Source organism: Schistocerca americana, chromosome 5 (genome assembly GCF_021461395.2).
Source record: "Schistocerca americana isolate TAMUIC-IGC-003095 chromosome 5, iqSchAmer2.1, whole genome shotgun sequence".
NCBI lineage: Eukaryota > Metazoa > Arthropoda > Insecta > Orthoptera > Acrididae > Schistocerca > Schistocerca americana.
In genome coordinates this window covers 96,066,263-96,090,020 of record NC_060123.1, presented here as the reverse complement: position 1 = coordinate 96,090,020, position 23,758 = coordinate 96,066,263, and the positions used below count along the sequence as shown (strand labels likewise).

Below are 23,758 nucleotides of genomic sequence, written 5' to 3'. Positions count from 1 at the left end.
ATGACGAAAATTTGTATTTGACTTCTAAAGAAGTATATGTTCGTAAAATGAGGTAAAAATGAAAAGGACCTGCTTGGGTTATATCCTGTCGAAGGCGTTCCTGTTATTAGGGAAGCGTTCACATGTAATCACAAGCGAAGGCAGCTCGTCAGATGCCTATGCAGCACGCGGCGCAAAGTTCTGAGACACGAACCGCGAGGCGGCAATCTTCGCAAACGATTTCACAGGCAAAGAGGCGTTGCGGCTGGCAGATGGCCGGCATAATACGAAAAGTGCGCGCTAAACTGCGGACCTGGCCCGGACAACTGTCTATGTGGCGGCGACATCAAACGCGGACTTCGGTGCTGCACCGGGGGCGGCCGTTGACCTCGGCGGCACCGATCGAACATTTTGGGCAGGTTTAGTCGCCTCTAGCAGGTCTCCGTGCTTTTACGTCATTTCGGGTACTTGTATATCCAGTGTGCATCGTACTCCTTACGTTCTACGTGAATGACGAGTGTACGGTTTTGAGTTTTTAAACGACCTGATGACGGTGGCAGGGGAGCAGAGATGAGGAGGAACCGATCGCCGCGCCGGTACACTGCACGCTCCTTTCTGACAGCACCAAGGTGCTTTACAGCGTCCCAGTCAACGGTCGGGTCACCATCAGCAATGCCGTATGTCTCAACCCCGAGGACACAGAAAAAAAAACCTGCAGTGTAACGCCAATCACTGGCAGAGCGTCTTTTGCCACCACGTCGGTTAAGTAGCGGCGCAGGGACTTTACTGCTACTGCGTTATTTCAGGTCCGGTTCTGACGCACGGTCGTCGCTGCTGACAACGACTGCCGAGGAGGATCCGATCGAGGTGATGCAGTGTTCAACACATCAGACTCGCATTCAGAACGTCAAATCTCTCTCCTGGTGTCTCAACTCAAGTTCTCGCCAGCTTTCTTAAATCAATCATTCTCAAGGTTGGTCAGGTTTCATCCTCTGAGGGCTTGTCTGACTTCTCCTCCTCCCCCCCCCCCCCCCTCGATTCTCGTCCTAACCAATCAATGTTACGCCTCCAGTGTTCTCAACGCTCAGTTTCTAAAGACATCTTCATCTACATCCACACTCCACAAGCCACCGAAAAGGTGCGAGTTGGAGGGTACTTCTGGTCCCATTATCAAGCCGGCCCTTCGCGGTTTTCCTTCACGGGTGGTGTGTGGCACGAACGACAATCGGCAGGACGCAATGTGGGCTGCTCTAATTTCTACAATTTTCCCGTCGTGGTCATTTCGCAAGTCGTTATATCGGGAGAATTAATACGCTGCCCGAGTCTTCTCGGACTGCTCTCGGAAATCCAACAGCAAATGTCTCCGTTATGCGCAACGCCGCTCTTGCAGCGTCTGCTACTCGCGCCGCCTACACCATCTCTCTCTCTCTCTCTCTCTCTCTCTCTCTCTCTCTCTCCTTTTAATACAACCCGGTACGGGTCCCAGACTAACGAGCAATACTCAATAATCCATAGATTGTAAACCACTTCTCTTATGGATTAACTACGTTTCCTTGATATGTTATAATGCCTGGCATCTGCTATTCCTGCAACTCAATTTATATGGTCATTCGAATTTAGGTCACTCCACACGGAACTTCCTAACAAGGGGAACTGCCCATCGCACTCTCCCCCCTCTCAAATTTAGTGGGAAGAGGGCCCAGCCAGCGGACTGCTCATCAAAAACTGAACACAGATCAAGCACGAAAACAGGAAGATGTCTTGAACTACGAAAAAAAAAGAGCAAAATAGAAACAGTGAACGGTCCAAGCACAAGAAGTGCAACATACAGCGGTCCGGAAGGACTACGGGCGTCGTGGTTAAGTGGTGACGATATTGGACGACAAAGCGGGCGAGCCGTCTTTAAAGTTCCCTCGTACAAATATTTGCCCCCCCCCCCTCCCCGTATTCAAATTTGTGTATGTGTGTGGTGTGATGTCCGTTTGCACCAGCGAGGTTTAAGTTAGGGACCCATTATGACAGTTGATTCTGCTCAACTACTCTATTAGCAGCCGAAAGGAGGTGGCTTTCGACAGTATGTGTGTCATACGATAAGAATCTCTTACCGATGCATATAATTTGTACGCCCCGTAAGTGAGAGAGATGAGTTTCCCTGCCCGATTTAGGTGTTTGTATGAATGTGATCACTCCCACCGAAATGATGAAAACATAACAGTTCGTCACATAAGGTGCAACAAATGAACGCAACAGTTTAACAAGCAGACTGCCGGCCGGTGTGGTCGTGCGGTTCTAAGCGCTTCAGTTTGGAACCGCGTGACCGCTACGGTCGCAGGTTCGAATCCTGCCTCGGGCATGGATGTGTGTGATGTCCTTAGGTTAGTTAGGTTTAAGTTGTTCTAAGTTCTAGGGGACTGATGACCTCAGATGTTAAGTCCCATAGTGCTCAGAGCCATTTGAACCATTTTTTAACAAGCAGGCAGTTTCTCTGTGCTCTGTCGAAAGATTTGTTTTTAACGTTTCTGAAGTTGACTTCCGTTTTGGAAATCTCGAGTCTTGAATTCCATTTTTGTAACATAGTTCACACCCGATGATTTGTTGTTTTCATTTCTGTGAGATGTCTACGTGGTATCTCGCCTGCTCTCACTATGCATCACATCTGCCTGAGACGGTAACGTATTCTTACCACAAGATATACGAGGATGAGTCAAATGAAAACCTTAAATATTTCTTAAAAAATTATTTACTGTCCACAAGTGGTACAAAGCTGTATCACTTTTCAACATAATCTCCCCCACGCTCAATGGAAGTTCTCCAGCGCTTACAAAGTGCATAAATTCCTTTAGAAAAAATTCTTTTGGTAGTCCTCGCAACCACTCAGGCACCTCTTCATCAGAACGGAACTTCTTTCCTCCCATTGCGTCTTTGAGTGGTCCAAACGTAAGGAAATCACTTGGGGCAAGGTCTGGTGAGTATGGTGGATGAGGAAGACACTCAAAATGCAGGTCTGTGATTGTTGCAACTGTTGTATGGGCAGTGTGGGGCCTTGCATTGTCATGTTGCAAAAGGACACCTGCTGACTGCAATCCACGTCGCTTTGATTTGATTGCAGGGCGCAGATGATTTATTAGGACATCTCTGTATGATGCACTGGTGCCAGTGCTCCCTCTAAGCTTGTAATCCTCCAAAATGACGCCTTTTTCGTCCCAAAAGACAGTCAGCATAACCTTTCCTGCTGATGGTTCTGCTCGAAACTTCTTTGGTTTTGGTGATGAGGAATGGCGCCATTCCTTGCTCGCTCTCTTCGTTTCCGGTTGGTGGAAGTGAACCCACGTTTCGTCCCCAGTAACGATTCTTGCGAGGAAGCCATCACCTTCTCGTTCACAAGCATCAACACGTCGTTCTCTCATTTCAGGAGTCAGCTGCCATTGCACCCATCCTGCAGACACTTTGTGAAACTGGAGCACATCATGCACAATGTGGTGTGCTGACCCATGACTAATCTGTAAACATGCTGCAATGTCATTCAGTGTCACTCGGCAGTTTTCCTTCACTATGGCTTCAACTGCTGCAATGTTCTGTGGAGTCACAACTCGTTGTGCCTGACCTGGACGAGGAGCATCTTCCACTGAAGTCACACCATTTGCGAACTTCCTACTCCATTCGTAGACTTGCTGCTGTGACAAACTTGCATCGCCGTACTGAACCTTCATTTACCGATGAATTTCAGCAGGTTTCACACCTTCACTACGCAAAATCCGAATAAGAGAGCGCTGTTCTTCCCTGGTGCAAGTCGCAAGTGGGGCGGCCATCTTTACACTAATACTGCGACGGTATGTGTGCATCTGCACTATGCTGCCACCTACAGGCCATTCTGCACGCTGTTTGTAGCACGCTTACCAACTTACAGGATAACGGCGCGAAATTTCGATTCGTTATTACAAATTTAAGGTTTTCATTTGACTCACCCTCGTATATTCTATAACCAATGCATTGTACGACAACTACCATGACTATAGAAAGAGAACAAACATTTCAGTGACCGAACGGACAGTTCATTATGTTGTGAAAAAAAAAGAGAAATAAAAGTAATTGGTATGTGGGAGGTTCGAATACGGCGCGTCCGCTTTGCAGTCCAACACCGTGACCACATTTTTTTAATCTCATTTTGTTCGTTAATTATTCGCTGCATTTGTTCCGTCCGGACGTCCCATGACACCCGTCGAAGTTTATTGTGGATCCATTCACTCAGTTTTCTTTAATTAGAGAGGGCAGCTAACCCTCTGACCGAACACACTGAGCTACCGTGCCGGCTTCACCGTAACCACTCCACGACACCATGGCTCTATTACTTCGCTCGATGTTGGCACTGATCAAACTTGAACCGTTCACTGTTCTTATTTTGATTTTTTTTTTTCAAAGTTCAGTACTCCTCTTTCCTGTTTCATGCTTCAACTGAGTTCAGTTTTCGACTGACTATCTACTGGGCCATCTTGCCGATAAATCAAACGGGGGTGCGATGGGGAGATTCCCTTTTAAGTACTAGACCGTTGCTACTGTGTCCAGTGATTTGCCGCAATCGTCCTAATGCAATAATAATGCACTTCCTCGCCTTTCTGAACACAACGCGTCACACTGTAGGTAGGTTAATAGTTGACTACCAGTTCCTGCAGCAGTCGCTGTTATTCTGTACATCTTCCTACATTCCACTGCAACCTGGCGGAACGCTCGACATTACAATGAAATGAACACCCTTAGCTGCTTACAGGCGTTGACATACGTCAACGGGGACAGATGAAAATGTGTGCCCTGACCGGGACTCGAACCCGGGATCTTCTGCTTACATGGCAGACGCTCTATCCATCTGAGCCACCGAGGACACAGAGGATAGCGCAACTGCAGGGATTTATCTCTGGCACGCCTCCCGCGAAATTCACATTCTCAACGTACTGTCCCACACTACATTCGTAGTGCCCCCGCCCATTATACTCATTACTACGAACGTAGTGCGGGACAATACGTTGAGAATGTGGGTTTCGCGGGAGGCGTGCCAGAGATAAATCCCTGCAGTCGCGCTATCCTCTGTGTCCTCGGTGGCTCAGATGGATAGAGCGACTGCCACGTAAGCAGGAAATCCCGGGTTCGAGTCCCGGTCAGGGCACACATTTTCATCTGTCCCCGCTAAGGGTGTTCATTTCATTGTAATTTCATTCTAACGAGCTGCATGGTCACCGATGGTATCTGTTCTTCTGGGCATGTCCGAAAGAACAGATACCATCTTAGTATATACTCTCGACATTATACGAGGGTTGGAACTTCAATAGTGGCAACTACTGTATTTATTCACAGCCGATACAAAAGAGTTACATGTCTGCATCTCTTACTGTCCTTCAAAGTAGTCACCTGGCGTTGGGTAGAACCCGTTGCCAGCGATGTGGAAGGCTTAGTATACCGTTAGCAAAGCCTGTTCTGTTGATGGTGCGAATGGAGCGGTGTACTGCCTGCCGAATCTCTGGAACAGTTCTGAAGCGAATGCCACGAAGTGGTTCCTTCATCTTCGAAATCGAATCAAAGTCAAAAAGCCTTAAGTCGTATTACTGTTCGTCTTTGGAGCATCACCTGCGACCAGCTTTGCGAAAGAAGCGGCGACACTTTCTGCGCAACCCACCCATCATTACGACAATGCTCGCGCGCATACAGCGTAAGCTGTGGCTTCTCTGTTCGCTCGATGGGACTAGAAGTACTGTACCATCCACCATACTCCCCGGACTTAAGTCCTTGTGACTCCCAATTCAGCAGTACATACACTGCAGGCATTAGGCAGAGAGTGTGTAGTGGGTTGGCAGGAGAGCCAACACCGTGATATTAGAGGAAGCCGAAAGGCACGCGTTTTAGCTCACGCAGGCTGGCGTGAGGTCTGGAACAGGACAAGGAAATTAGACTTTAGAAAAAACGAATCCATAAGTGGTGAACGTCGCTCTTGACGGTACATTATTCATAATCTCAATAGTAACTGGTAATGGTGCCTTGCTAGGTCGTAGCAAATGACGTAGCTGAAGGCTATGCCAACTATCGTCTCGGCAAATGAGAGCGTATTTTGTCAGTGAACCATCGCTAGCAAAGTCGGTTGTACAATCGGGGCGGGATTAGCCGAGCGGTCTCAGGCGCTGCAGTTATGGACTGTGCGGCTGGTCCCGGCGGAGGTTCGAATCCTCCCTCGGGCATGGGTGTGTGTGTTTGTCCTTAGGAAAATTTAGGTTAAATAGCGTGTAAGCTTAGGGACTGATGACCTTAGCAGTTGAGTCCCATAAGATTTCACACAAATTCGAACATTTTTGATCGAACGAAACAGGTGTCGGAGAAGTGTGGATCACATTTTCAAATTCATGGTTTTTCCAGGTTTTTCTAGCCACATTTTTTTCCATGTTACTTTTTGATTAAATTTGAAACTTAAACATCGTTTTTTTCAAAACTCTATATTGATAATTATTAGAAGAAGCATAATGAATTGTAAGTTATCCCTTTGGCAGTATAAATCACAGATACAAATAAAATATTTTTAAAATTTTAAGTACGGTTTTGATTTACAGACAATAAAAATTACAAATTCTGTTTCTACAAATTGATATACATTGTAACTTGTTGATTAAAGGGAACAAACCGCAGAAATTTGTCATAATAAAAATGAATAATTTCTATCTCTGTCGAAATCTCTCTGCATAGATGCTCTTTTTGTTTGTAATTTTCTGATTTCGGCTTGCTTTCATTTGTTCATTTATCACGCATTCTTTTCTCTTTCACTTCCTTCCCCTTATGTTTCATATCCTCTTTCTACAAAGAACGTGCATTGCAAGAACAGTGTATAAGATGATTGACGACGTTGAAATTGTCAACTCGATTTGAGTCCTGGACCACGTCATATATATGTGTCTTTGAGCAATAAGGCTTTTTTCTGTGTTATTTTCAACAATAATTTCTGAGTTTACACAAAAGTCTTGCTCAACAAATGGATTTCGATGTGGGATTATTAAAATAATTTGCACAAAATCTCGTAAATCTGGCCATGGCTTTGAAGTTAAATTGATTATATTATTCCAGAGTTTATCAATACGGTTTTCACTTTTCACAACATTTCATCTCGTGTTCAGTTGCTGCAGATCTCCACAGATTCAAGTTTTTAACCCGACATTCTTCCGTCGGATACCAAAATTTCAAGACATACTATCAGTCTTCTTTGAGGGACTTCCTGGTTCAATGCGATTTCTGAATTGAAACACACGAAATCCCACACCGTAAGTTGTATTTGAGCGGTGACCTTCTCGTAACTTGTTTACTATGCCAATAATGCATGTTCGCGTGCTTTCCTTTACCAACAGTATTTCCTCTTCAGGTACATTCTTAATTTTTTTTCAGCGCACTTCTTGTAAAGTTCGCGTTATGTAAGAAGGCGGCTCAATTTTCAGCCGTTCTGCGCATCCCTCTCCACTAGCCACTGACAGCCAATAATAGTAACTCTCTTTCCGAGCGGCTAGCAGAGAGCAACATCTAGAGAGCGAGAATCTCGCTCCTACATGCTGCACTGTTATACTTCGCGACAACCACATTATTCATTCCACTATTTTTTTGTTTCATTTTTTCTTGCAGCATGTGAATGTGTATCTATAAATGTTTAAGTGCGAATAAAAAAGTCAGGTGACAGCAATAAATGTGAAGTGCTTCACAAGCAGGCGAAGCGGATTATTTACTGCTTTTATAACTTTTTCAAACGTGAATTTGAAAGGTCTCCAACTGTAGACATTTGGAAACACAACACAAGATCGGACTCCAGAAACATGTGGTGTCGGCAAGAGAACTGTATAGAGAATTGTAAACGTTAGTGTCAGATCTTGAAAATTTCTCAGGTGTTCAGCCGAATAGCGTCGTCCAAATGGCGCGATATTTCGGCAAGCCGACTTCTTGCCATCTTCAAAAACGCCTGAAGATGGCAAGAAGTCGACTTGCCGAAATATCGCACCTTTTGGACGACGCTATCCGGCTGAATACCCGAGAAATTTTCAAGATTTCTGTACGCCGGGAAAACCTCAGGTCACACAGGAAGTGCCAGAGCTGGAACCGTAGAGACAGTGGGTTTCGTGTCGCCTCGAAAGCATCGAAGTTGCAAGGAACCTGTGACACAAATTGATGGTTTTAACAACAATGTTTAAAAGTACTCATGTGAATGATGAATGTCCGACATCACAAAAACGTGTTGTAGTTATGCAGGCTTCAGTGGTAAGCGTTTCGTAAATGTAAAGAATTTTAAAAGACGTTGGTTCCAGATATGTTAAGAGGAGAGTTTTTAGTTTAAAGAAGTGACATAGGTGCAGCACGAAGATTCGCGATACAATAGAAGGAGGTAGTTAAACAGTGTATTACCTCGATGAAACATGATTCAATTAGAATCATTCCAAGAAGATCCGCTGTAAAATGAGTGATGGTACCGGCGGTTTTAAAGTTCTCATAGGAACAGATTCTCAGCTAATTATTCTGCATGCTGACCCTTCTTCTCGTTTTGTTTCTGAGACTGAACTTGTATTTACGTGTAAGAAAACAAGCAGTGATTACCATGCAGTTTCGTGGCGTGATTCACAATTTTTGTCATATCTTGCCTCGAAGTCGGTGATTGCCAGTTATAATTCAATTTTTAAAGTGAAAACATCAAGTACTGACACCAGAAAAGCGGATATTTTTCCCGGCTTAAAAATAAAAATATTAAGTACCTTATAAACCACGCTCGTGCCGATCTCCTGCAGCTCGTTAATTTATACAAGTCAAGTGACAGAACGTGCAAACTTGACTTCCTTGCACGTGAATATGGTGACATAGTTCTGCGTTTACCCATGTCACTGTCAGTGTAGCACCATGGAATTAATTTGGGCAAAGAGTTTTAAGGTTATGTGGGAGAAAAAAACAAAACATTCAATATAACATACAGTGAATCGCTTGTGCATGAGGCAATAAACAACATCCCACCTGTAGCGTGGGCACTGTCTGTGTGGCATGCTGAAAAGCTTCACAAAGAAAAATTTGGCAGGGAAGTGATGAAGGATATAAGCCTTGAACTACAATCAGTTGAATACATAATAATGAGAACTGTCTAGCCTTTTTGATTAGGACTTTGTATCCTTTTAATTACGCAGACTGTAGTGTCCAACATATTGCCCAAGGAGAAGTTAAGTTTCTCCCACCATGTTATATACTCTTATAACAAGCGAGAATGCAGCTGGATAAATTCGTCAGAAGTCCGATATTTCCACATGCAAACCTCTGTCATTTTCAAGGCACGAACTGGATAAGGCCCTAAAATGGTAGTAATTGTTACTTGTCGATATATCGGCGGCTTCAGCATTCCCTGGACTTATTCACAGATGGTTGGTTGATTGCTTGTTCAATGGATTATAAATGTGGTCTCTCACTGTAATATCGAACACGTTAGTTTACACTCATAATGCTCGTTAGCAGAGAAAAATATGACAACTTACTGACCATATTTACGATTACCTTTTACATTAGACTTTACTACCACCAATTCTTTTTTAAGCGCAGTGATTACACTTAACTATAGTCTAACACACACACCTTACACATTTTTAAAAATTTGTCAAGCAAATATAATGGCTGGCTGTGAACACTATGGGACTCAACTGCTGAGGTCATCAGTCCCCTAGAACTTAGAGCTACTTAAACCTAACTAACCTAAAGCCATCACACACATCCATGCCCGAGGCAGGATTCGAACCTGCGACCGTAGTGGTCGCGCGGTTCCAGACTGTAGCGCCTAGAACCGCTTGGCCACTCTGGCCGGCGCAAATATAATGATTTCGGTTTGTGCTTGAAGTTAATTTTGTGGTATATTAAATTTGTACTTAAATGCAGTTCAGATTACAATCAGTGGTCTAATTATTGCAAGCAGTTTCAATGACCTTGTCGTTAGACAACTGCCATTTTGAGAAAAATTGTACTTCACGGCTGTTCATCAGCTGTTACCGCTTCCCGACGTCAGGCATAGTAAATCTGTGGAGCGGTGGACGCAGCCTCATCAAGAAGTGAGTTAATATTACTCTCATGACTATTGATCGAAATTGGTTTTTATATTTACTATTCTCTCATAAATTAGAACGTACAGGGTTATTACAAATGATTGAAGCGATTTCACAGCTCTACAATAACTTTATTATTTGAGATATTTTCACAATGCTTTGCACACACACACACACACACACACACACACACACACACACACACACAAACTCAAAAAAAATTTTTAGGCACTCACAAATGTTCGATATGTGCCCCTTTAGTTATTCGACAGACATCAAGCCGATAATCAAGTTCCTCCCACACTCGGCACAGCATGTCCCCATCAATGAGTTCGAAAGCATTGTTTATGCTAGCTCGCAGTTCTGGCACGTTTCTTGGTAGAGGAGGTTTAAACACTGAATCTTTCACATAACCCCACAGAAGGAAATCGCATGGGGTTAAGTCGGGAGAGCCTGGAGGCCATGACATAAATTGCTGATCATGATCTCCACCACGACCGATCCATCGGTTTTCCAATCCCCTGTTTAAGAAATGCCGAACATCATGAGGGAAGTGCGGTGGAGCACCATCCTGTTGAAAGATGAAGTCGGTGCTGTCGGTCTCCAGTTGTGGCATGAGCCAATTTTCCAGCATGTCCAGATACACGTGTCCTGTAACGTTTTTTTCGCAGAAGAAAAAGGGGCCGTAAACTTTAAACCGTGAGATTGCACAAAACACGTTAACTTTTGGTGAATTGCGAATTTGCTGCACGAATGCGTGAGGATTCTCTACCGCCCAGATTCGCACATTGTGTCTGTTCACTTCACCATTAAGAAAAAATGTTGCTTCATCACTGAAAACAAGTTTCGCACTGAACGCATCCTCTTCCATGAGCTGTTGCAACCGCGCCGAAAATTCAAAGCGTTTGACTTTGTCATCGGGTGTCAGGGCTTGTAGCAATTGTAAACGGCAAGGCTTCTGCTTTAGCCTTTTCCGTAAGATTTTCCAAACCGTCGGCTGTGGTATGTTTAGCTCCCTGCTTGCTTTATTCATCGACTTCCGCGGGCTACGCGTGAAACTTGACCCGCACGCGTTCAACCGTTTCTTCGCTCACTGCAGGCCGACCCGTTGATTTCCCCTTACAGAGGCATCCAGAAGCTTTAAACTGCGCATACCATCGCCGAATAGAGTTACCAGTTGGTGGATCTTTGTTGAACTTCGTCCTGAAGTGTCGTTGCACTGTTATGACTGACTGATGCATTTCAAGCACGACATACGCTTTCTCGGCTCCTGTCGCCATTTTGTCTCACTGCGCTCTCGAGCGCTCTGGCGGCAGAAACCTGAAGTGCGGCTTCAGCCGAACAAAACTTTATGAGTTTTTCTACGTATCTGTAGTGTGTCGTGACCATATGTCAATAAATGGAGCTACAGTGAATTTATGAAATCGCTTCAATCATTTGTAATAGCCCTGTAATGATCTAAGCCTGGACTTAGATAGGGAACTTTGCTTTAACAAATATGTAACCCTTTAAGTACCTATAACTTAACCACTGTAACAGGTGTTCCACCCATTTTACTGAAGATTTAATTAACTACATGTAGTTATGTGACTTTTATATTAAATTATTGCATTTTAAAACATTAGTCCCGATTTCCCCCAGGCTGTGGCTAAGCCATGTCTCCGCAATATCCTTTCTTTCAGGAGTGCTAGTTCTGCAAGGTTCGCAGGAGAGCTTCTGTAAAGTTTGGAAGGTAGGAGACGAGGTACTGGCAGAAGTAAAGCTGTGCGTACCGGACGTGAGTCGTGCTTCGGTAGCTCAGTTGGTAGAGCACTTGCCCGCGAAATGCAAAGGTCCCGAGTTCGAGTCTCGGTCGGGCACACAGTTTGAATCTGCCAGGAAGTTTCATATCAGCGCACACTCCGCTGCAAAGTGAAAATCTCATTCTGGAATGTGGACTTTGTTTGCCAGCTCTCTGCTGCCGTACATGCGCAGTTCGCAGTTCTCATCTCCCCCCCCCCCCCCCCCATGTTTCTTTTCCGCTCCGCCTGTATGCGCGGAAACGTCGTCCTAGGTGACGCGGGCTATAGCAGAACTAGGATTGAACTGTCTTGCTGCTTGGAACTACTGCCCAACAACGCAATCGAACAATGTGTCGCATTGTAGTAAGTACCCATTACACAATGAACAGTTACTTGTTTCAAACTTGATCCGTGCCGATGTGTGAGCGGAAAGATGCTAAATGGCCTATCTATATATCGACGTCATCGACACAGGCTGAAACGTCTCGTAATGTTGCGGATGGAAGAAAACGCAAAGAAAGGTGAATAATTACTTAACACCGATAATTGTACAAATTCTGCAAAATGAGATAAATTACAAATGTCTAAAATGTCATTCGTCATAACAGTGTTACAACAGCCTTGATTTAATTTCATTACTACTCAAGATTATTGCCTCTCCGCTCAACGAAATGGCCAAGCAAGCATTCACAAGCTACAGATTATTGACAAAAGACTGCAGATTACCCCACGGTAAAATCGACGGTTGGCTGTGACTTCTCCATTCACTTTACTACGTCAGTCTCTCGCCGTCAAGAAGTCGCCCATCCTCACAGACCTGTACGATGCATATCGTTAGAAGTCATACTCTCCGTGACTGCGACGTCTTGCTTTCGACTGTTGCCAACTACAATGATCTAACAGTTGATAACAGCAAGTGATACAACATGTTTAACGTAATTTCGGACATTGTACTATAGTGAATATCTATATAAAACGCTTTTACGAAACGTACTTCTTCCGGTATTTCTGCTATAGGGAGCTGACCTGTACTTCATTCCAGACTTGGAAGTAATAAATTCTCCTGTCTCTTCCCAACTCTCACACGGGAGCACCAGTCAGCTTCCTCGGATCCCCGCCTCAAGCGACAGCTCGACGAGTATAAAACAGTTACGAATCATTGTGTAAGCACTGGTTCATCTAAGGGTGTTAGGTGTACATGTAGAATCCCCTTTGAATACTCGAATGCTATTTGAAATATCACAGGCGGTTTAAACTGTTAATATATCAATACTGTTAGAGTACGGAAAAATCAAGGTGTCTAAATAAAATTTAAGGTTTTTCCCGATGTTGAAAATTCCCGGCTCTTTGCAGGTTTTCAATCTTTCGAGGCTCGCTGGACACCCTGGATCAGCCTCCTTCTACAGGCCACAAAAGAGGTCCGTCCGTGTCACAGGACATTGTGGCCCCACTCCGTAAGCTCCTGTTCTGTTCACTTAACGACAATGCCGAACTATGCCGAATGCCGTCGCGGAAGTCAATAAACTTGGCATTAAGCTGATGGACGTTGCCAACAATTCTGGTACTCCTTTATGATCCGAGATTCACGAGACGTCTGATTTTTATGAGGATCTACGTCCCCTAAAAACGTCAGTGACGTTCGAACGTTAAATCCTAATCTTAACTGAGCTCCCCGCTTTTTTTGCCAGCACTCTGTCCTTTCTCCGTCCTTTACCACACAGACCTTTGTAATGGGCAGCCACAGGCGTTAAACTTTATAATGAATGGAAGTAAAACGACCCGCAAGACAGCTGTAATTCGTGATTTCTTTATTGTCACAGCCGGTTTCGCTGCATTAAAGCAGCAAGCATCCTCAGGCGCATTACAACAGCGTCACACTAGAGCACCAAGACGCCCCAAAGTTGTTAGTCAAAAATCAAACCCGCGAAGTGGGGAAGAAGTCAAAATACGAGGGTTGAATGAAAAGTAATGCCTCCACGTTCTTTAACTGGGTTCGGATGGGAATATTTTAATAAATCGAACGAAGAAATAATCCTTAGAATGTGATCATTAATTACCAATATTCACTTTTCCACATAATCACCAACCAATTGGACACATTTCCGCCGACGATGAACAAGTTTTCTGAAGCCGTCACGGAAGAAGTCGACACTCTGTTTCCGCATCCACAGTCTCACAGTCCTCTCAACGTCTTCATCAGAAGCGTAATCATGTCCCCGCAGATCGTCTCTCATTATCGGGAACAGATGGGAGTCAGACGGTGCTACATCTGGACTGTATGGAGGGTGGCGCACGATGGTGAGATTGTCTCTGAAGTTCTGCTGTGGTTGCGCGTGAAATGCGTGGTTTGGCATTGTCATGCTGCAGGAAAACATTTCCCTTTTATTTTCGGACCCTTCTTAGAAGTAGTTTCAGAGTTCGCAGCGCTGTGATGTAACGCTCTGAATTTATTGTTGTTCCACGATCAAGGAAACCAACATGGACAACACCGTCTGCGTCCCAGAACACTGTAGCCATGATTTTTCCAGCTGATGGCTGCGTCCCGAGTCTTTGTGTCGATATTCCATAGACTTACGTTTCGTCTCCGGGACGTAATAGTACAGCCACGTTACGTCTCCTGTCACAATTAACGCGAGAGGAGTTCCTGGCAAACTTCAAGTCTGTGCGCTTCCATTTCAGGAGTCAGCATCCGGGCTACCCATCGTGCACTGATCTTCCGATAGCCAAGCAAAGCAATAATGTTACCCACACGTTCTTGTGAAATGTCGATTGTGCTTGCAGTTTCTCTCTGAGTGAAACAACGATCGTCCTGAATCCATCTGTCAACATTTTGCTTGTTAAACTCGGTGGTTGCTGTCACAGGACGTCCAACCCTGTTTGTCACGCCGGTCAGATGTTCCCGCCTCAACTTTTTTAAACATACTCGCCCAACGACGCACAGTACTCACATCAACACAATCACCATAAACTACTTTCATTCTCTGATGAATCTCCTTTGGGTTGACAGCAGCACCTCCTGCTGTCAAGAATTCAATGACTGCATGATGCAATGACCGACGGTCTGCGCAGGTTCCATACTTTACACTATAACAACACAATCGTTCAATGCTAAGGCTTCCCGCCACTGGAGCTGTAGAGAAGCGGCTACGGAACAAGCCAGTACCTGCCGCATACCAATGCTGCAAACTGTTGAAGAGTTACAAAGGTGGAGGCATTATTTTTCAGTCAACCCTCGTAAATAATAGTATTGTACACATGTGGTGGCTGCAAGGGTACAGTGTTGGTGCACACCAGACCGCCTTCCGTGGTGTAACCTTTCAACCACCACACGTGCGCCACGACAGGGTTCCCCCGTTTTTATTTACTGAGACGACTCCCCCTCTTCATGGGTTTGATCTTTGACTACGAAAGTTGGGGGCGTCTTGATGGACTTATCTCACAAGACATACACAAACACTTAAATTAGTGGCCAGCCGGGGTGGCCGAGCGGTTCTAGGCGCTACGGTCTGGAACCGCGCGACCGCTACGGTCGCAGGTTCGAATCCTGCCTCGGGCATGGATGTGTGTGATGTTCTTAGGTTAGTTAGGCTTAAGTAGTTCTTAGTTCTAGGGGACTGATGACCTCAGAAGTTAAGTCCCATAGTGCTCAGAGCCATTTGAACCTTAAATTAGTGAAATGAGACTACAGTAGTTCTTAAGAAAATATACGGGGCATGCCATCAGCTGCCCTCTCGTTATTGAAAGTGTACGGTAATGAACCACTGAAGTGAGCTTACCAATAGACTGACAATGGAAATAAGACCGGCGGACAAAAGCGAGACATTACATCATCTCTCAAACGCCTCTTTTTAAAAGCAACCTTTGTTATTTATTTGGTCAGGCTACGGTTGTGCATGAAACTTTTATTATGTAATATCTCTTTATATTCGATGAATTATTCTGATACAATTCTACCCTTGAATGACATTTACTAATTTTCTATCTTCACACTCGCAGAATCCATGCGCAAAGTAATTTCATACAAGAGCTATGCCACGAGCGAATAATTATTCTTTGTTGTACTCTCTCTGGTGGTTGGAAAAAAAAAAAAAGCTTCCGAGATTGTCTTCGTGCCGATTAGCCTGAGCATTGTTAGAAGAATTGTAATCTGAATGTTGAGATTTATGACGAAAGATCACTGATACGAAATTGTATGATTAAAAGGGAAATAGCCGGCCGCGGTGTCTAGCGGTTCTAGGCGCTCAGTCCGGAACCGCGCGACTGCTACGGTCGCAGGTTCGAATCCTGCCTCGGGCATGGATGTGTGTGATGTCCTTAGGTTAGTTAGGTTTAAGTAGTTCTAAGTTCTAGGGGACTGATGACCATAGATGTTAAGTCCAATAGTGCTCAGAGCCATTTGAACGATTAAAAGGGAAATATATATTATTGCCACTTCATACAAAAGGTGTGTATTTGACATTTGAGAATTAATGATGTTCATCGATATATTGCGTAGTTGTTAATCAGAAGGGAACTTCCGAAAGACTGGATACGAACCTGCATTTAATAATCCAAGAGCTCCATTACTTCTTCGGAAGGTTAAACTTCATCAAAGCCAAATATCCGCTTGATCTGAGGTTTCCCGACTGATTGTACAACGCTCCCAAACTTACGAGGCATTTTATTTGTACAGATTGGCAGACTGCCGCAAAGCACGGGCCTGCAGAGAAGAACAATCATCGCCTGATTTTATTCTAACAAGTAAAATTTCAGAATCATTTTGAGTGACTGAGTTATAATTGTGTTTCCTATTATGAATGATTGATTGCTCGAACGAATTGAGAACTACATAACTACATAATTACATAGATAGGAGGAAAAATTACAATTGCTTAACTGTGAGTATAGAACAATCCGACTGTCCTCAATATTGCGTGCCCCAGGTACCAGCGACCTACTCTTGGTCCCGTGTGCAGACACGCCTTACTCCCAAATCCTTGCGTACTAACACTTACCCGTCAGGGAAGAGTCAGTTACCACCGAGTACCCGGCGAAATCGAAAGCGACCTTGCGACGTTTTGTTTCTATTTTGTCAAGTTGCACGCCAAATAAAAAAAAAAAGGTGGAATCACAACACTCTTTCCCTAGTAGCAGTTAAAACGAGACGCGCCACACCACGAGAGAGGTTTAACATCAAAGTTCCGGAAGGCCCCACTTCTAAAATCGGATTCTGTACTAAGTTCGGGGCAAATCCGATTTGAAATTTACGTTAAGCTCGCTTGATCTTGTTCCGCCAAAGAGTACGCCGGCGGCCCTTCTACGTCACTGTTTTAGCAAAGGACAATAGAACGAGGCCCTGCCAAGAGGTTTCGGCCTAATACCAAAGCATGACGAAGTACTCACACGAGAGTGCTGCTGGCGGTTTGTAACTCACCACTTATCTCTTTGTTAGACCAACAACAGGCACCAAAAAGCATATTAAAATACAGCTATTTCCGTTACTGGGACGCTAGCATGCAGCGATGCCGCAGCATATTACGATCAATTCCCCCGTTCTGTCAACCAGAGTTTTATCATAAGAATAAACCAGAGGTAAACAAATACAAAGGCGATGATTGGTCAGAAGCCGTAACACACATACACCGGTGTTGTTACGCTCTTGGAAGTAGGTCCAGTTTGTATGTTAAGTGATCTTATTACGAAGTTACGTTAAATGAAATTTTAAGATATTCTAAATTATTAACAACCAGCAAAGTTTTTCTAAATCACGCTTGAGCTATGTAGTTTTTATTTCAAGGATCGTGTACAGTCACCGTCTCTGTGCTGTTGTGCTCTGACTGTTCCGCTGTTAATACGCAGTATGAAAATGGCTGAGGCTACTTCCTGCTCCTTAGGGAAACACGGGTGTGGAACACGATTAAAAATGCCGAGAAATAGGTTGTTCTTAGTGTTTTCACAAATTTACAGAAAAAAATCGGCTTTGAAGTTTTGCAAGGTACTGTATTTGGTACAGTTGACATAAAAATATACATTGAATGCACAGCGGAATCGGCAGTGAAGTCAATCGATAATTTAGTGCAGTTCATGGGTCGCAGGTTCTAGATCCACTTCGGTCATTTTTTGTTTTCGTTTAATTTGAAATACCTATATCTCGTAACTGTAAAATTCGTCATTATTTTTCATGAGTAATGCGTGTCTTCTTGATTCTAATTGCATATGGCATGTGAAATTCCTGTTTTCATTTCAAATATAAATTCTTAATTACCGGTAATTTATGACAGATTGTTAATAAAATAGTTTAAAAAACAACAATTTAACTTTTTAGGACAAACATGAAAAATCAAATACTCGTTATTTGGACATGTTCATTGTTTTATACCCGACGTAGTCTCACACGAACCAGAGTGATAAGTGTCGTAGAAATGTGAAAAACGACCATTTTCACAGTATGGACCCTACAAATGCTGCATTCTTACACTTGCGACGTACTTGAACTGACGCACGCAACTTTTTCGCACGTCAGTGCTGAACGCTGGTGGGATATAAAACGGCACGTCATAAAAGAAGAGGAATGAAAGTTCCAGAACTGAAATATATTTCTCGGATCTGAATAAGGTACGAGCTAAGAGATTACCAGATGACTGTAATTAATACCTTCAGTTGCTTCAGTATTCAACAATACGGAGAAACTAAGGTGCATCACACATAACTCGCTCAGAAAAATTATCCTGTGTTTGAGTTAGCAGTTTTCATCACTTTTATTTATAATTATAGTACTATGTCACTTGGGAACGAGAGCATTCTATGCTTTCCGTCTGGTCACCTAAGAACGTGCAGTAGTACAGGAGTTCCGCCGAATATCATTTCATTCTCTTTAAACAATCAAATGACTTTAAGCCATACTGTTTCTCTGCTCGTCTCTTTTTACGTCTGAACTGCAACTGCTCACGTCATTGCAGGTTAGTTGGACCAGCTGGCTGGCCAGTTCTGTCCAAGCTAAATGCGCCGTTAATGATGTTGTCCTGCATTATCGTTCAGTCTATGTGCGTGTAACACAGCATAAAACGTATCGTTATGATCGTACTTGACTGTACTGGACGCAGCTCGACTTCCGCTCCACGTGAAATGAAATCCAGTGAGATTCAAGCAAACGCGGAAGAATACATGGGCTCACACTGGTCGCTCTGGAGCACTACAGGTGGTTTAGAACTGGCACCGAGCGGTAATGTTACCCACTGCCGATGACGTAAACCACGGCAGTGAATTGGTATACGTGTAGGCGCGCGCCAATCGAGTGTAACAGAATCAACGCAGTAAAATGTGGTCTACGTGGAGATGTGTGGAGGAAGGTCCATCTCATCTCAGGCAGTTTCCGTACGAACACTGTGAAGCGAACTGCACGGACATTTCAGAGCAGTTACCTCGCAAAAGCCATTGTTCAAAGAGTCACGGAGCTGCGAGTCTTCGATCAGCTAAACACAGAAACAGGACATTAGCTCACAGAAGCACGTACGACACTGTCTCTTGTACCGAAAGGTCTGTACTTGAATCGCGAGTGTGTTATCTGGATCGCAACTTTAAAAAGGAAGGATAAATCCAGTTATTCTTTCATAACTGAACGAATTATGCACTGATGCTATTCTGTGGATGTTTTATTCAATTCCCAATTGGGTTTGTTGCTCGTAATCACTTTTGTTAGGTCAAATAAATTAATTTTAGTTACTTTATTGTAATATGTAAATACAAAACTGACAGTCTCCAGAACAACATAAGAGTAGTTTTAACAGTACGCTAACTGCAGAATTGGATTTGACCAGATGCCAACTGCTTGTCCAAATACTTGTTCCGTAGCCTACCACTAATGCTAACACTGATTCGTGGTTGGGTTGTTTGGGGGAAGAGACCAAACATCGAGGTCATCGGTCTCATCGGATCAGGGAAGGAAGTCGGCCGTGCCCTTTCAAAGGAACCATCCCGGCAATTGCCTGGAGTAATTTTGGGAAATCACGAAAAACCTAAATCAGGATGACCGGACGCGGGATTGAACCGTCGTCCTTCCGAATGCGAGTCCATTGTGCTAACCACTGCGCCACCTCGCTCGGTGATTCATGGTAATGTCTCATTATACTGACAAGCGAACGGAAACCCCTTACTCCGCCAATAACGGTACCGAACACAATGCTATCACATTTCAATGCCCATTTTCGTTACTAGTTCGATACGTCCAGTTTTCGTCCAGGAACGTCCGTAATACCTCTTCGCACTAGGCCTTTCAGTTATTGTCTAACTTGGTTTAACTGACTGACTTCTCTTAACATTTCCTTTAAAACAGTGGTTGCTAAATGCAGTGTTAAATTTTCACAAGATTCCAAAAATAGAGTTCAATGGCTCTAGCAGGCAGTCAAACCCCTTACACATCAGCAATCCAAGGAATGAAACCCAAGAAGTAGCCAGTTCTGTTCTTTGTACTATAAAATATACCATAGCTCGAAATTGGGAAAGTCCCATCCCAGATTTAATGATGCGCCTGAACTCACATTTGCAGTGCGCGGAATTACAGCCAGACGGGTTTTAAAAATGAAGAAACCATCTTGGTCTGGATATTTTCTTTCATTAAAGAGTAACAAAACAATTTTTTCGTAAACTCAACAAAAGGGGATAACGTTTTGAGAATAAAGAATTGAGTTATACGAAGGTCTAGCTGAGGTCTCGTACTGATGCCATTTGTTGTCAATATTTCTCTCTCTCTCTCAAGGAAGAGTAACATACAAGCTTTTAACTGCAGTTTCTGACATTACTCCACGAATGCAAACATTAGTATAGAAGGTAGCCAGACGCCTTAGTACCCATGTATTCAACAATCTGCTAGAGCATATTAAATGTTTTCCGGCCTGGCGAATACAGTGGATTTCAAGAGACTACACGACTCTGTTGGCTACTTCCCACTGCATCATCGAAGACCATCTATACAGCTCTAAATTTCCGATAGCATCTGCGTAGTACGGCTTTGTGAGCAACGCATTTAGCAGTCCAAGGTCGCTGCAAGTCCAAGGTCGCCGCAAAAGCTCTACTCTACTGACTGACTGACTCATAGCTCAACTTTCCCAAGAAGATATTTAGTGCTGTCAAGATTATTGGCGACGTGGTAAACAAGGGTACTTCCACAATTTGTAAGCTGCTGGTAGTGACCTGACATTCGATACAGACGAATTAATAACGGCGGACAGTTCTGTTTCGGAGTTAGACATGAGAAATGTACAGTTTATAAAACTAGAGGTAATCAAACATCTGCACTAGATCGCTGCTGTACCATCTTCACAGTGTGCATGTGGTGAAATGGAGGACCCAACCATATATCGTTCGGTTACTAAGATCGAAGGGATTCCACACATGCTCTACTAAGAGAAAATCTGACATGTCCTCTGCAATTAATAACGTGTCGCTATTATCGAGGGGGAAGAACCAAGTATGCAGCACCTAAGTTTGGCCTCTCAAGCTGCTAGTGTAGCGGATACAATATTATCGTGTGAAACTGTAGACAAATTGTAAACAGTTTATCATCAGCCATCAGACCCCCCACTGCTGGAGCAAGGGCTCCTTCTGGTCTTTCTCACGCGCTACACCACGGGCTTAAGATACTCGCAGCTATCTGCTTCGGCGTGTCTTATCCAGTCGTCTATCCACCTTCCCAAAACGAACGTCTACGTTGCTCGCGGAGCAATTTTAATTTTTCTAACGGTTTTCGAGAATCTGAAGAGCAACTATCAGCGTCGCAAGACAAAACTGTTAAATACTCACAGCAAAGTCTTCATTTCAGATAAATTAGGAACTTTATTTTGAAAACGTTAATTAGTACAGTAAGAACATTGCAGACCACCTCCTTACTCTTCTATTTCCTTTGCTGGCTGTCAGACAATTTTTTCAAAAGCTCTAAATACAAGTACTTATGAACTATTGTATGACTCCACTGTTAATTTGTACTGTTTTTCAATGTGTTAATTATACATTATACTATCCCTAATATAACGGATTTCCGAAACTATTTACATGTTCCTCTATTAAGTTCTTCAGTTCCCTGTTGAGGTTTACCTTCACTAGAGGCAAACAGTACAACGACATCAGCAAAACGAATGTTATTCAGACGCGTTCCACTTACTCGTATTCTTTCATCATTTGCTCCCGATTAACGATCTCAGAATTTCATTTACAGTAATGAGAATAATTTTGGTAACATGCAACTCGGCTTCTCTTTCACTTCCGACTCCTCTGGTTTTTGAAACCGTTTATTTGAATGCTCTCTGTTATTAGTCATCACAAAAAGACCACTGAGTGTAAGGGACCACCTTAATCAAAAATAGCGATATTACTTAGTCACTCGAGTAAACACTATATTTGTAACAACATCTGACACCAACAGCTATTTTGGTAGAGCAACAGAATGTAAACCACTGTTGGAAGAAGAGGCCCTCAAAATGCAATGTAGCACATGAGTAACGGCGATTTCACGCGCACCTCACCGCTGTACACTGTTGTTTAGAAATGTAGTTATTATAAGAATGGCAGTAAGTTACAGCAACTCTTTCGCTCACTAAATATGACAGAGTGGGTCACAGTGCTGTAACTGTGTATTACTGTAACATGAAAATTTGTCAGGGGAATTTCAAAGCAGCAAATATACGCTGACACTGCAGTAATGGTCACAGTCAGGTTTAAAGCACCCACAGGAATCCCCTATGAATATAATATGAAACACGATCGTTGGCCGCCGGCGGCGCGCAGCTGCTCGCTTCACGCATCCGTGACGCAGCCAGGTGGTCAACACTTGGTGCAGCATCAGCGACCCTACACCAATCAACTGCTGCGAGCGTCCCGCAACACCCGGAGCTAACAGCATAGTGTCTAGTCCGCCGCTGAACATGGGTGACGGATAATCAAAGCGAGATGCTCATAAGACAGAGATGTTCCGTCAGACCGAATTCCTGTTGCGACTTGAAATCTCCGTGTCTCCTTACACATCACTTAAAAGTACTCAAAATTCTTTGCTGGTCTGATTCACGTGCTGTAGACAGCAAGGTTGTGCAAACGTGGCTTTCATTTCCGCGGAGGTGTGAAATCTCTTCTGATTTTTATGCGAAACTGTTTACACCAAAACCAAACACCTCGACCAGGTATCCACAAGATGGATTACGCTGTCAACAAGTTTTTGTCATGGAACAGACATTGTTGTAGCAGCATGCGTGAAACAAGAAACGACATTTACACATCAAACGTTTTTGTTGCTGTGTTCACTTGTGCAAATACGAGAGTAACGCTTATTGCGCGACGAGCTACCCCAGTTTCCGGTGCAAGGCCCATTTTTCAGGGAAGTAGTTCCATAATGCACTGGTGCATGGAGTATGTAAGAAGACTTGGTTCGAGCCTGCTGGAAACACTAAGCAACTACAACCAGGCAGGGAAGTTCGGGCGAAATATGTTGTATGTGGACGGGTGGATGTAGGGGCAGGGGAGGGAGCGATGTTTTCCAGGCAGTTGAACTACTGTCGAGCACAGATGACGCGCCGGGCGCTGACTCATACAGAGCAAGGAATTTATGACAGTCGCCGCTTCTGGTTATCGATGCATGCGAACTGTGAACTTCCTGCACCGCAGCCACTTTGTAGAAATGACTAATAACATCGTCAAGAATAACAGAATGCACTGCGGCCTACTGATCAATGTGGCAAGAGAAGTACTTATCGCCGTTTCCTGCTTCCGCCAGTGGCACTGTATGAGCACATATCAGTGTGTGTGTGTGTGTGTGTGTGTGTGTGTGTGTGTGTGTGTGTGTGTGTGAACCGCGACAATGGTCTCTTCCAGAACCGGGCCTATTCCATATGTAACCTAGCGAAACAAAGTGATTCCTTGTTTGTACACATCCTTACTTGAAACCTCGATACTTTTCTC

General features: G+C 43.9%; 1 protein-coding gene and 1 non-coding gene across 3 annotated transcripts in view; both read right to left on the bottom strand.

Annotated features, from left to right (window-relative positions):
- LOC124615355 (CD109 antigen) overlaps positions 1–23,758 on the bottom strand; it is an 840,079-nt gene that overhangs the window by 620,754 nt on the left and 195,567 nt on the right. The gene's annotated exons all lie outside the window — the stretch shown is intronic.
- On the bottom strand, positions 4,782–4,856 carry Trnat-ugu. The gene has a single exon. It is a non-coding gene; the product is annotated as a tRNA-Thr (tRNA).